Source organism: Seriola lalandi, unplaced genomic scaffold (assembly GCF_002814215.2).
Source record: "Seriola lalandi dorsalis isolate HSWRI2012SDOR001 ecotype SW California unplaced genomic scaffold, Sedor1 jcf7180002054954, whole genome shotgun sequence".
NCBI classification, from domain to species: domain Eukaryota; kingdom Metazoa; phylum Chordata; class Actinopteri; order Carangiformes; family Carangidae; genus Seriola; species Seriola lalandi.
Genome location: NW_019525505.1, coordinates 617,390 through 631,319, shown reverse-complemented (window position 1 = coordinate 631,319; position 13,930 = coordinate 617,390). Strand labels below are relative to the sequence as shown.

The 13,930-nt window shown below is 39.9% G+C and overlaps 2 pseudogenes across 1 annotated transcript; both read right to left on the bottom strand.

The window, feature by feature from the left end:
- Window positions 1–94: 94 nt before the first annotated feature.
- Window positions 95–5,574, bottom strand: LOC147817468 (plectin pseudogene; annotated as a pseudogene).
- A 6-nt stretch (window positions 5,575–5,580) lies between these two features.
- LOC111645639 (desmoplakin pseudogene) lies at window positions 5,581–13,250 on the bottom strand (annotated as a pseudogene). The gene is made up of 3 exons (XR_015436344.1): window positions 13,108–13,250; window positions 8,051–8,176; window positions 5,581–7,122 (listed from the first exon to the last, which is right to left on the bottom strand). The product of XR_015436344.1 is annotated as a desmoplakin pseudogene (transcript).
- Window positions 13,251–13,930: the final 680 nt, after the last annotated feature.

Genomic DNA, 13,930 nt, shown 5'->3' with positions numbered 1-13,930 from the left:
TGTATATCCTGTGTAAACCAAAATGACCAGATAGATACCAATTTGAAACAAATCAAACAATTGGAAAAAAAAAAAAAAAAGACAACACAAGATATAGTATTCATATCTCATTTATTTATTGGGCTGCACAATGAAACAATTTGAGCAATGAATGTTGTAAAAGTGTAGAAAAAAAACAAATGCATGGTTTGCTCCCAGGGTAAGTCAAAACAGGCAATGCAAAACTATATTCATTGTAGTCACATTTCACTTATTTAAGACACACAATGTATTTGTGTGTAAAGGAAGGTTTTTGCCCAAGTACAGTACAACATAATTAAGTTGAGCTTCTATATGTGATGTGAAAGCAGGTTAGGCTGAACCCATCTAGTTACAACTGTGTGGAAACAGTAAAACCCATGGATGCCACAAATGACATGAAGTAACATTAACCAAGGAAAAGTATCATGAATCCAAAATGTTTTTATACCAGTTACTGTCGTATGTAGTCAAAGATGATCAGAATTAAGTAAAAATAGAGATGAAAACCAATAAAAGTGCTTGCTGTTTCAAAGGGACTTTAATCCGCATGGTGATCAAAACCTTGAAACAAAACACTGCTTCCTGTGATAGAGTAGGAAATTCATCTCTTGCTCTCTATTTTTTAAGCAAGGAAAAGTATTCAGCACAATACAGTATTTTTCTCCATATTTCTTTGAGAACAGCCTTGGCTTGACTAAAACTGAAACTCTAAAACAAATGCGGTGAAGTTATTTTGTTACTACTAGCATCAGTAGTTAGTAAAAAATCAGATACTGGGAAAAAGACAAGAATAATCATTTAAGAAGATTTCCTTTCCCTCACCTGTGCAAGGGGAGTAAGCTAAGGCCTGTGATGGGATCGGTGACACATCTCTCCACCAGCTGGAGATAGGTTAGGTTCTCTTTGGTGTTGGGATCAAAGAAGCCCTTGGTGTCATCATCAGCATCAGACAAAATCTGGTTCATTTCCTCATCAAAGTAACCTCTTTCATATGCCACTTGTACAGGCACTCTGTGACTGTAGACTGGATCAATTATTCCTCCAGTTGCGATTTGCGCTTCAAGGAGACGAATTCCATGATCTTTCACAATGAGATCTTTTTTCAAAGCTTGGAACAAAGAAATTGTGTTTCCAGTGTAGGGATCTTTGTATCCTGTTACGGCCCTTTCTGCTGAAAGCAGTTTGTTTTTCCACTCACTGCCAACCATTCCTTGAGCCACAGCTTCCTCTACTGAAAGTTTCTTGTTGTTCACTGGATCAATGACAAAGCCAGTGGCAGCTTGGGCCTCCAGCAGAACCAGAGAAGTACCAGGAGTCAGCAGGCCTTTACTTTTGGCTTCGTAGATACTCAGGGTCTCCATGGTAGACTGCACGTACACCCCTGCAATGCTGTTGGTCCCCTCAAGGTACTTGCTTACTGAAACCATTTCGCTCACTTCCGTGACTGTGACTTTTCCAGAGTTAAGATCTTTGTAGAGTTCCTCAGTGATGATTTTTGATTCTAGCAGCTCAGTAGCACTGACTTCCTTCCTGATTCCATGGAAGGTTTGGAACTTCACATGTCTCTGTGACTGTAGTTGTGGTGATAGTAGTTTTTGTTGTGTTGCTGTCTGATTTTGTTTGTTGCTGAATGATTGTCAGGATAATCTCTAAAAGATGACCAATTGTGATTGACCCAGACTTGTACTGTTGCACAAGCTCTCTCCTCTTCTCCTCAGTGATGTATTTGGAGTAGAGCAGATCCCACAGAGACACTGTTGTTCCTTGGTATTTCCCTCCTGCTTTGGTTGTTGTTGTAGATTTCAGAATGAGTTTTGTAGCCTCATCAACAAAGAAATAAAACTCGCCTTTCTTTACAATGGACAATAAGTTAAGGCCTGTTTTTGGGTCTGTGACACATCTCTCCACCAGCTGGAGATAGGTTAGGTTCTCTTTGGTGTTGGGATCAAAGAAGCCCTTGGTGTCATCATCAGGATCAGACAAGATCTGGTTCATTTCCTCATCAAAGTAACCTCTTTGATATGCCACCTGTACTGGCACTCGATGACTGTAGACTGGATCAATTATTCCTCCTGTTGCAATTTGCGCTTCAAGGAGACGAATTCCATGATCTTTCACAATGAGATCTTTTTTCAAAGCTTGGAACAAAGAAATTGTGTTTCCAGTGTAGGGATCTTTGTATCCTGTTACGGCCCTTTCTGCTGAAAGCAGTTTGTTTTTCCACTCACTGCCAACCACTCCTTGAGCCACAGCTTCCTCTACTGAAAGTTTCTTGTTGTTGACTGGGTCAATGACAAAACCAGTCGCTGCTTGTGCTTCCAACAGCACAAGAGAAGTGCCAGGAGCAATCAGGCCTTTGGTTCTGGCTTCATAGATGCTCATAACTTTCTCTGTAGATTCAACTCTGACTCCTGCTATACAGTTTGTAGCTCCAAGGTATTTTTGAATTGATTCCATTTTCTTAATTTTCTCGTCAGTGATTTCCCCCTTTATAATCTGCGTAAAGAGCTCCTTTGAGATTATTTTTGATTCATACAACTCACTGGCTGAAACCTGCTTCCTTAGTCCTTTGAACTTTTTTTCTTTGGTTGATACCTCTGTAATGATAACTGTGAGTATTTCAATGATCTCCTCCATTTTCATGGCTCCTGTCTTGTATTGCTGTAGGAGCTGCTTCCTCTTTTGCTCTGATATGTATTCAGAGAGCAGTACTTCCCACAATGTCACTACCTTATTTTTAAATTTTCCTGCATGCATGGCAACAGTTTTGTTTTTGAATGCAATCTCTATTTGTTCATCTGTGTGAAATACATGGCACTCCTCTTCATACAAGGGTAGAAGAAGTAGCCCAGTTTCAGGATCTTTCTCACATTGTTTTATCAGCTGGTGGTAAGAGATCTTGTCTTTGGTATTTGGGTCAAAGAATCCCTTTGCATCATCAGTGGGGTTCAACAGAATTTTGCTCATTTTTTCATCAAGATATCCCTTTTTAATAGCTATGTGGACAGGTAGTCTGTGGCTTTGTTTTGGGTCAATGATTCCTCCAGTTGCTAATTGTGCCTCAAGAAGACAGCTGCCATCACTTTTCTGAATAAGCTGTTCATTCATGGCTTCAAATAGTGAAATTTTTGCATCTGTATATGGATCTTGATAGCCGGTGACAGCTCGTTCAGCAGAGAGAAGGTTCTCGTGTACATCTGGTCCAATTACTTTCTCTCCCACTGCCTCATCAACAGTATAGAATTTGTTTTTGAGAGGATCAATCACCCATCCTGTTGCAGCCTGCGCTTCAAGCAGTAGAAGTGCAATGCCTGGTGTTAACAGATTTTCCCTTTTTGCCTCATATATGCTCATTACTGTTTTGGAGGGATGACGCTTAATTCCAGCAATGCTTCCGGTTCCCCTCAGGTATCCTCTCACAGATTCACATTGGGTTGCTGCCTCAAAAGTGAGTGTTCCTTCTTTAACTTGTTTGAATGTATCTGCATTGAGGATATCAGAATCCATTAGTGTAGTTGCAGAGACAGGCTTTCTCAGACCCATTATCATTTTGAGAGTTTTACTCTTCTCCAGTTGCTCAATGGTGGAAATCACGAGTGTGATTATGGTGTGTGTGGTAATCTTCTTTGCTCTGTATTTTTCAATTAAATCAAGCCGCTGTTCCTCGGTGAAGTACCCAGAGTGAATCAGGTCCCATAGAGAAACTGATTTTCCTGAGTAGCGTCCTACTGATATGCTCAGACCTGTCTTTTCGAACTCTTTTTTTATTTCTGTGTCAGTATACATTTCTGCCTTTGTTCCAGGTTTGTCATCCAGTGGCAGGAGAAACAGTCCTGTTTCCTTATCTCTTACACACCTGCCCAACATCTCCATGTATGTCAGATTGTCTTTTGTTTTTGGGTCAAAAAAACCCTTTGTGTCGTCAGATGGGTCTGTCAGGATTTGATTGAGTTCTGCATCAAAATATCCTTTCTTGTATGCAACCTCAAGGGGTAGATGTAGACACATCAAGGGATCAATGATACCACCTGTAGCGATCTGGGCTTCAAGTAAACGGATGCCATGCTGCTTGACAATTAGATCCTTTTTCAAGGCTTGAAAAAGTGAGATCTTTTGACCATTGTACGGATCTGTGTAACCAGTGACTGCTCTCTCTGCAGTCAACAGCTTTTCATACATCTGTGGACCAATTATCTTTTCTCTGAGAGCTTGTTCCACTGTAAACTTTTTGTTTTTCAGAGGGTCGACAATGAACCCTGTGGCTGCTTGTGCTTCAAGGAGGCAAAGGGCAGTGCCAGGTGTAACAATACCAATTTTTTGTGCCTCATAGATGCTTAGCTTCTGATTGGAGGGTTGCAGAATCACACCAGCTACACAACTTTTTCCTTGTAGGTAGTCTCTCACGCTATCCATTTTCAGTACATCAGTGCTTGTCAGCTTTCCATCGATCAAACTGTTGTAGGTTGTTTCATTCACAATTCCAACCTCCCGAAGATCCACAACAGAGACCTTGCCTCTGAGACTTTCAAAGTTCAACCCTGCTTGCTGTTTTATCTCCTTATTTTCAATGATCTCTAAAATGGTGACGATGAGTTGCTCTATTGTGATTTTTCTTGATTTGAAGAGCTTAAAAAACTCCTGTCGTTTGTCCTCTGACAGATACTCTGAATTGATAAGATCCCACAGTGTTGTGTGCTTGCCCTCGAACCTTCCATACTTAACTGTAACTGTTGTTTTGAATGTTTCACAAAGATTATCATCAATGTGAATTTTATTACTTTTGCTTTTGAGTGGCAAGAGACACAGACCTGTACTGGGATCTGTGACACATCTGGCCATGAGCTGCAAGTATGTCAGGTTCTCATGAGTGTTGGGGTCAAAAAAACCTTTGGTATCATCACTTGGATCCCTCAGGATCTGATCCATTTGCTCATTGAAGTACCCCCTCTTGTAGGCCACATGGATAGGAATCCGATGGCTGTTCACTGGGTCAATGATCCCACCGGTGGCAATTTGTGCTTCCAGGAGCCGAATTCCATGATCTTGTAGGATGAGGTCTTTCTGCATTGCTTGGAACAAGGAGATTATTTTACCGTCATATGGATCTTTGTACCCAGTGACTGCTTTCTCTGCTGAGCGCAGTTTTTGACAGATATCAGGCCCCACAATTTTTGCTTTGACAGCATCATCCACTGAAAACTTCCTGTTTCCAACAGGGTCAATAATGAACCCTGTTGCTGCCTGTGCCTCAAGCAGAATGAGAGCAGTTCCTGGCATCAGCTTTCCTTTCTGTCTAGCCTGGTAGATGGTCATGATTTGAGAATCAGGAAGCAGGATACCTGCAATACTGTCTTTCCCCTGCAAGTACACATTTACATTTTCATCTTCCATCACCTCTTTCACTGACTTTTTTCCCTTTGTCAGATCCTCCAAGACGTCTTTAGTTATGATGTCTGCCTCCTCAAGCTGACTGGCCGTGACAGTTCCTCTGATGCCTTCAAAGACAACTTTAGTTGTTTTTACAGACTTCTCTATGACTTCCATAACTGTTGTAATTGTCATTTTGATAGTGAGCTTCCCCTCTCTATACTTCTGAATGATGTCTCGCCTCTGCTGTTCATCAAAGTATTCTGACATCAGCAGTTCCCACAGAGATACTGTCATTCCCATGTACTTTCCACATGTCACTTTCACCTTCTCATTTTTTAGGGCCATTTTACTTTGGTAGTCAATGAAGTTGAAATTCAAGCTGCCAGACTTGCCATTGAGTGGGAGGAGGCACAGTCCAGTGACTGGATCAGTGACACACCGTTCCATCAGCTGAAGATAGGTAAGATTATCTTCGGTGTTTGGATCAAAAAACCCTTTTGTGTCATCCCCTGGATCCTCTAGTATGGCATTCATTTCCTCATTAAAGTAACCTCTCTTGAAGGCCACTTCAGTTGGAAGTCTGTGACTGTTGACTGGGTCTACTATTCCACCTGTAGCAATTTGCGCCTCAAGCAGTCGGATCCCATGATCCTTAACGATGAGGTCTTTTGACAGTGCTTGAAACAGGGATATAGTCTCACCTGTGTATGGGTCTTTGTATCCAGTTACTGCTTTCTCAGCTGAACGCAGCCTTGCATGATATTCTGGGCCAACAAGTTTGATTTTGACGGCCTCGTCCACAGTGTAGGTTTTATTTTTGACAGGATCAATCATGAATCCAGTTGCAGCTTGTGCCTCCAGTAGAATAAGTGCTGTTCCAGGCATGAGTATGCGTTGTTTCATGGCTTCATAAATGCTCATTCTCTGATTGGTTGAGAGTAGCGCAATTCCTGCAATACTGGCTTTGCCCACCAGGTATTCTTTAACTTGTTCCATCAGCAACACATCCTGTGTTGTGGTCTTTCCCTTCTGTAGGTCATCAAATGTTCCTTTGTCAATGATCTTTGATTCAAAGAGCTGAATGGAGGAAATGCCTCTTCGCAGACCTTTGAAGGTGATGCAAACAGGAAGGAGCAGCAGGTCTGTGCCGGGCTCCACAGTACATTTCTCTAGGAGGTTCTGGTAGCTGAGATTTTCTTGTGAAATTGGATGGTAGAACACTTTGAGCTCTGACATCTGGTCGTTGAGCAAACCTTTCTCATAGTAGCCCTTTTGAATCGCTGATTCAATTGAAATATTTGACTTCTGAGTGGGATCAAACAGGCCTTGTGTGGCTATCTGTGCTTCCAGAAGCCTCAATCCATAATCTCTTGGAACTAAATCTTTCTGCATTGCCTGGAATACAGATATTGTTTGCTTGGTGTAGGGGTCTACATAGCCACTGATGGCTTTCTCTGCCGTGAGGAGTTTCTCTTTCATCTCTGGTCCAACTACTCCCTCTTTAACAGCGTCTGCAACAGGAAGTACTCTGTTATTTTTTGGGTCTATGATGCCCCCTGTGGCAGCTTGTGCTTCAAGCAGGGCTAATGCTGTTCCTGCCTTAAGCATACGTTTTTTCATGGCTTGATATATGGTTATCTTCTCCTTTGTGTTCTCCAGAAATATGCCAGCCACAGGTCTGTGGACTTCTGTGTGGCCATTTTGCTTTATTTGTAGACCGTCCATCTTGGCCTAAAGAACATTATAATACAAAAACATTTGCTTAAATTGGATTTGAATATTGCATGCACTGTCTGTAAATTACATTACTAATCTTTTCTTTCACAAGTTCATAATGTTAGTATCTGGGTACTGTATCAAAGATAAATGTAGTCAGTTGCAAGTTTAACAGGTTCCATTAGCTAAAATTAATGCAGTCTAATTCAACATCCCTGCAATAATTTCTACCTCCACTAAGATTATAATGTTTATTTTGTTTTTAGAAAGGTGTGGTTTTGGACTTGTCTGCTGAACTGTGTTGTATTATACCAAGATGTGTTTCTAATCTGTATTGTTGAAGGTAAATTTATATGGCAAGCATTTCTCTCTGTAATGTCCTCTCTTAATGTAAAACAATACAACACTACCACAGCACAATTTTATTGCAGGGCTGGTATATTAAATATGTGTATAAAATGGCGGTATACTCATACAGAAATGTAATATATGATATACATGCCCCTATAACAAGAGTGATGTTGCCATATGTGTCACCTAAAAGAGGATCAATTATTATCACATACATCCTCTGGATATGTGAAGATGTAAGTTTATAACATATATGAAATACTCTTTATCATAACAACATTGTTTTAAAATGTTCTATGTTTATGTGATTTTCTTATTCATTTCCTATTAATTATAATTCATATATGGAAATTCAATATAGAGGTATGTACATTTATTATTTGTGTATGGGCACTACTAAGGGTGGGATTCATAATTGAATGACCCATAGTTAAGCCCATAGTTTCAAAATTAATTGTTCCCTTTCCATCATTCAGTCTGAATTCCTCAATTATATATTACATTAGTAGCCTAGCAAAATAAAAATGAAACTGAATTTGAATGGCACTGATAAGTTTTACAACATGGTCTATCTTCCAACTACATAACAAACCTTGATTTTCCAAGATCTGTAGGCAGCCTCAGGTCCTTGGATGCTTCAGGTTTTTCCAAAATCCAGGATAAAGACCAAAGGTACCCAGGCCTTTATGGTCAGGGGCCAGAGCTTTGAAACTCTGTCCTGAAAAAGCAAAGTAAGTTTCATATTTGTCAAATCTCTTCCACACAAACATGTATTTGCTCAGCATTGTTCTTGCTTTCTTATATGTTATATGTTCTATTGTTCTTTTCCAAACATCCTAACAGTAACATTTTGTGGAGATGTGTATAAAATGATAAACAGAACATCTTGAACATTTCCATTGGATGGAAAGGTGTAGCCATGAAAAACAGACTGTCCTGTAAAAAATGAGCCCATAGTTTGTCTGTGCAGCAGGTTATTATGACCCATGGTTATGTTTTGTTGTTAGGCGACATCTAGCAACAAAATGACTGCTGTTGAATATATATTATATAAGTATATTATTGTTGAATATGCATGATACTGTCAGACAGTGTAGAATAAATGAAAAATTAAAGTAAAATACTTTAAGTATTTCAAATTATTAATTTGTTGGATATAGGATTTCAAGATCCCAAATGTGACGACTTGCTCAGAGCAGGCCTCTGCCTGCAGGAACCTGATGGGTGGAGTTTGGTCGTCAGGACGATTCATCTCACCTGGTTAAGCTGCACTATATAAGCTGGTGACAACCAGCCAGTTACCATTGTAACCCACTCTGTGAAGCTAACCTGCTCACTGGCAGGTTTTCTTCAACAAACCCTGAGTTTCTGTCAGTCTCCGCCCTCCTGCTGTGATTTAAGAAGCTTCTGACGCAGCACATCATTTCCTCATTCATACTGTCTGTGTCAAACTGCGGATCGGAGACATTCATTTAAAGAAGTTTACATTGGGAGAAGATTAAAATCTCCATTTGTCATTCGTTTGTTAGGCTACCCAAGACCTGTGTTTTCGAACATGACCTCTTTTATGATCAGTCAGTCAGTGTGAGGACAGAGATCTCAAATATTACACATGGAGGCTTCATCCTCAGATCAAATTCAAATTTGCCTGTCTGTCTTTATAACACTGAGACTCTGTGGACATTAAGACACCTGTCAGACTGTCAATCAGCTCCTATGCACTGAAACATTTACTGAACATTCATCACTAAAAAAAATAAAAGAAATCTGAAGCTTGAGACACACGACTCTGGTCTATGAAGGATTATTTCTCATGTTCTAATTGGTTGCACTGATGAACAGTCGTATCACAGCTGTCATATCACGCTGTAGATGATGATACTTCTGAGTGAGGATGACAGTAATGCAGCTGAAAATACTTTAACATTTAAAAACTGGGCTAAATGTAGTTTAACAGTGAGGTTTTGAATACCGGCTGCTGAAGCTGTTTTCACAGCATTTCAGTCAATGTATATAAATTTACTACATGTTCAAATAAAGTCATTGAAGGTGCTGAGCAAGATTTTTAAAGCTTTAACCTCGACACTTTTTCAACTGAGAATCACCAAAATCATCAAGCTGTTCCTGGGTCAGAATCTGAGGTTACAATCATGGATCTAGAAACTTCTGTCAGATCAGTTTCATTTATATTTTCATCTTCTGCTGCAGCACAACTTGGTCCGCATCAGGTTATATCTGAATAAATATATCTAAACATAATCTAACAAACAGAAGGTTCCATCCGTTTTGGGAATAAAAGTCTGATACATAACATGGTCTAGTGGACGACGCTGAATAAGATGTATGATTAAAATGGAGGCTCTGCTCTTTAACCGTTACCATAGTGAATCGGAGATCCATTGATCGCGTTTCATATTCCTCATGCACACGGTTAACTCAGAGTCAACATACTCAGTTGATTGAACTGACTCAGATCAGCTGTTCTGGAAACGGAAACTGAGTTTCCTGTCTCAGGGTTCATAAACTCAGAGTTCAGGGTCAGTTTGTTAAAGCTGCTTTCTGGAATAGAGCCCAGAATCCCAATGTGCATCAACAAAACCAAAAAACATAAGTCTTCCCCCAAACCTAGGTTAACAGGTAAGCTCAACACTAGTCATCAGGCAGCTACTGATGAATAATGACCTCATTCACTGAAAACCAGCGGGTCCAGGAAGTCCCTGCTATGCATAAGAAAGCCGCAGTTGTTATCCCGGGCAGATAGGTCTACCCACTTCCACCTCAAGAGATCAAGTTGCAATAATCTGACTACAGGACTGCACCAAAACAAAACGGAAGAAAACACCAGTAACAGAACAGACACCTTAAACCAAAATGCAAAATGGAGTAACACATTCCAAATTTCAACCAAAACAGAGACAAAAAAATTCTATAATATTACTGCAATCATGTGTGACACATCCCGGATGAATTTTGACAAGTGGGCAGACATACCGAAGCACCAAATGCCTACACACTAACTGACAAACCTCCATCGCCACAGGTGGTAGCCCAACACAAACTGAACCAGGCCAAATTACCACAAGACTGATTGATCCTGGACGAGTCCACAATTTGTCACAACCCGGCTCAAGTTCAGACAAATAAGGGAAGACCACACACGAGTTATAGCTAAAAATAAGTTTATTTAATACAACTGAAAAGGAAATCAATCTAAAGGCAAACAAAACATAACGAACCCAAACAGGGTGAAAACAAGGGGAGAGAGACTGACTGCCACCAGGTTATATAGTGCAGCCGGACCAGGTGAGCAGAATCCTCCTGACAACCAAACTCCACCTATCAGGCTCCCGCAGGGAGAGACCTGCTCACAGAGGGGCGTCACACAGAGTATACAACCTTAAAGCTATGTACTTATCTATAGTGTATCCTTTTTTCCATAGTAGCGTGATGGCTCAGTTCCTCATTAGCAGTAAATACATCAGTGAAGTTTAATCTGAATTGAGCCCTAATATCCTTAGATAGAGACATATCACAATATTTAAAAAGATATTCAGAAAATGTTTGAAAACTTCCAGCACTGTCACATGATCACATACAAAAAAACAGGAGGAGGAAACTAGTAGCTCTTTCCATCCCCTTCTGATGATAGGGTTAGCGCCTATTTTTATGTGATACATGATGTCATCTCCTCCTGTAGGAGTGAATATAATCAGTCTCGGAAAAAAGGGTGTAAGAGAGGAACTGAACCACAAAGTTCACAAACCGGCTCACTGTTTTAATTCTTCCACTGAGAGCATCACAGACATGGTTCTATTCCGTATATTATTATTGCCACATGTTACTTAGTGTCAAAAAAAATAGTAATTAGCTTCAGTGCATGGGATGGAAATCATCAGCTGTTATTGAAGCATTCTTCACAATAGCTTGTGAGGACCATGCAGGTAAAAATAGTCCTGTCATTTATAATCCCAGTGGACTAAAAGGTGTGTACTGTTTTCAGTGCATGCAAGGTGGCCATGGCCACGAGAAGCAACAAGTAACACAAATGTCTGCTCATATGAAATGGACTGAAACATTTCCAACAGCAGTCATGCGGTGCTGCATTACCTCTGCCTGCAACTGCCCAAACTGTAAATGTTTGACTCTTTTTTAAAGATCTCGAACGTTCACTTTACATTTATGACACAGTGCCAGTTTGCTTATCTTACCCTACAGGCAAAAACATTAGCTGCATAAAACTTTATAAAGCTCCCAACATACTGTAGCTTCATTGTTCACTGTTCACAGTCTGCTTTTAGTCCTTTGGCAAATTTACTTTCCTGCCCTGAAGGAGATAGTGAAGTGTTATTTAGGTACAATAGTAGCCGTTTTTATACAACCATTTAATTTTAAATTAATATTTGATGTTAAATATTGGATTTATATAGGTAGGCTAGTGAGTGGTAGTGGTTCTACTGCAGTCCAATACAACAGTCCTGCTATATCATCTTCTATCTGAACACAAGGATAACTCAGTGACAATGTCAACAAAAACTCAATGTTATAGGAATCATAAATGTATGTGTCACCTTATGGCAGAACAGCTGGTTTGGTTTGCATTAGACTGTTCAGGTGTACCTATAATAAAGTAACCACCTACTGTAAGTTACACCTCATTTTCTCTTTGGTATAAGCTATTGATGAAATGAAATAAAATTAGCGAATTCTCACATCAGCTGAAACTCGGTACATTTTGTCCTTTTTTGCTTGAAAAATGACTTTGGCAACTAATTACTTAACAAAAAAAATAGCTGCTAATTAACTTTCTTATCACTCAATTAATCATTGGAGTTCCAATTCTAATGATGTCACTGTTCATTTCATGAGTCACGAAGGTTGATATTGATTGATTCACACAGCAAATCCATACATGGATGATGAAATAAATGTGGATTAGAAAAGTGAAATTGATTGATTGACATTGATTTACATTGGCAGATAAAAGTGAATTCTTTTATCAAGGAATGCCTCGTGATTGTGACATGTTGTAATGTTGATCATGAAGTTACACCCACTTGTGTGAAAGTGTTATAGTCCTGTGTACCTGCAGCTGCTGGCAGCCCAGTCAACCTTTTGATTTAGTGCCTGGAAGAAAATAATTTAAGACCCTAAAACAGCACAGAGCAAATTACCTCTGTGCTGTCAAGCAATACAGAGAATCTTAATCTTTCTCATTGTGGTGAATTCTTGACACAGTCTCAGTGATAATAAAACAGGAATGAATGAGGTTACGTAACTGTTTCTGTAGCTGTAATGCAGGATTACGTGTGAGGGTAATGTTCAGACTTGAAAACCTTGACATTGACACACAGGCCTACTTTTTGTAAAACATTGTAACAACTGTGTTCAAAGGTAATCAGAGATGTAATCCCGTTTTATCAGGAGGGTGTGGGCCGACGCTGCAGAACACACACTTATTCCCTCACTTTTTGGCTTTGACAAGACTTTTCTGTCCAAAACAAAAGAAGCTTCAGATTAAATGTGGTTTCACTTTTTAACCACAGAAAGTTCAAGCTTTTCATTTCATTTTCTTTAGAAGTCAAAAACAAATAAAGTAAGATATAGACTCTTCCATCACCAAACTTAAAAAAAAAAAACAGCTGTTCTTACCCACGTCCCCTGGAATCCACAAAGTACCAGCTCTGCACGGTTCAACAGTCTGACTCAGCAGCTATGAGAGAGACATTGGGAGTTTGAAGGGCTCCCAACATCAGAGGTAGTCCTCCCTGCTCACTGGTCATATATAGAGCAAGTCCAGCTATTAAGTCCCTCCTCCTGCTCCTCAGGAACTGCCTCCTCTCCTCAAGCTGTGACAGAGTAAAAGCTCTTTGCGCTGAGCTCTGAACCAGGAATTCCTGCAGACTTCCTCAGAGTGTGTTCATTGTGCTCTGAAACAATAACAGCAGCAGATTCTAACTGTAGGTGAGGACATTACATAATGTTTAACTTATGTCAAATAGCAACCTTATGTGTACACATAAGTCTTAAAGATTTTGTCTTGTCAAACTCAGGGGTCCTCAACTTTTTTTTGTCTTTCAGCAATGTACAGTAAATTATTTCTCACAGTGTAAATATCTTAACTGAATAACAGATATCTTATGTCCCTTATCTAACCAGCCAGGCTGTGACACGCTGGGCCGGATGTCATGTGATTAAAGAGACCTTTATCTTTGTGCAAGAGCTTCCCTCAGGTTTGGCAGGTTTCCAACTGAGAATACCAGAAGCCTGAACGCTCAGGTGGATGCTTGGTATCATACATATTAACAATAAGAAATTCAGTTGCATCACAAAAAGAATAAAACTACCTGTGCAGAGACACAGACCATCTGTTATTAGTTGCGTAAGCCAGATGTAAAGACATTAGTCAGGTTATAATGACGACATTATGGTGTAACGTCCTGTGATTAATGTCTAGGTGGAAACAGGTGAGAGC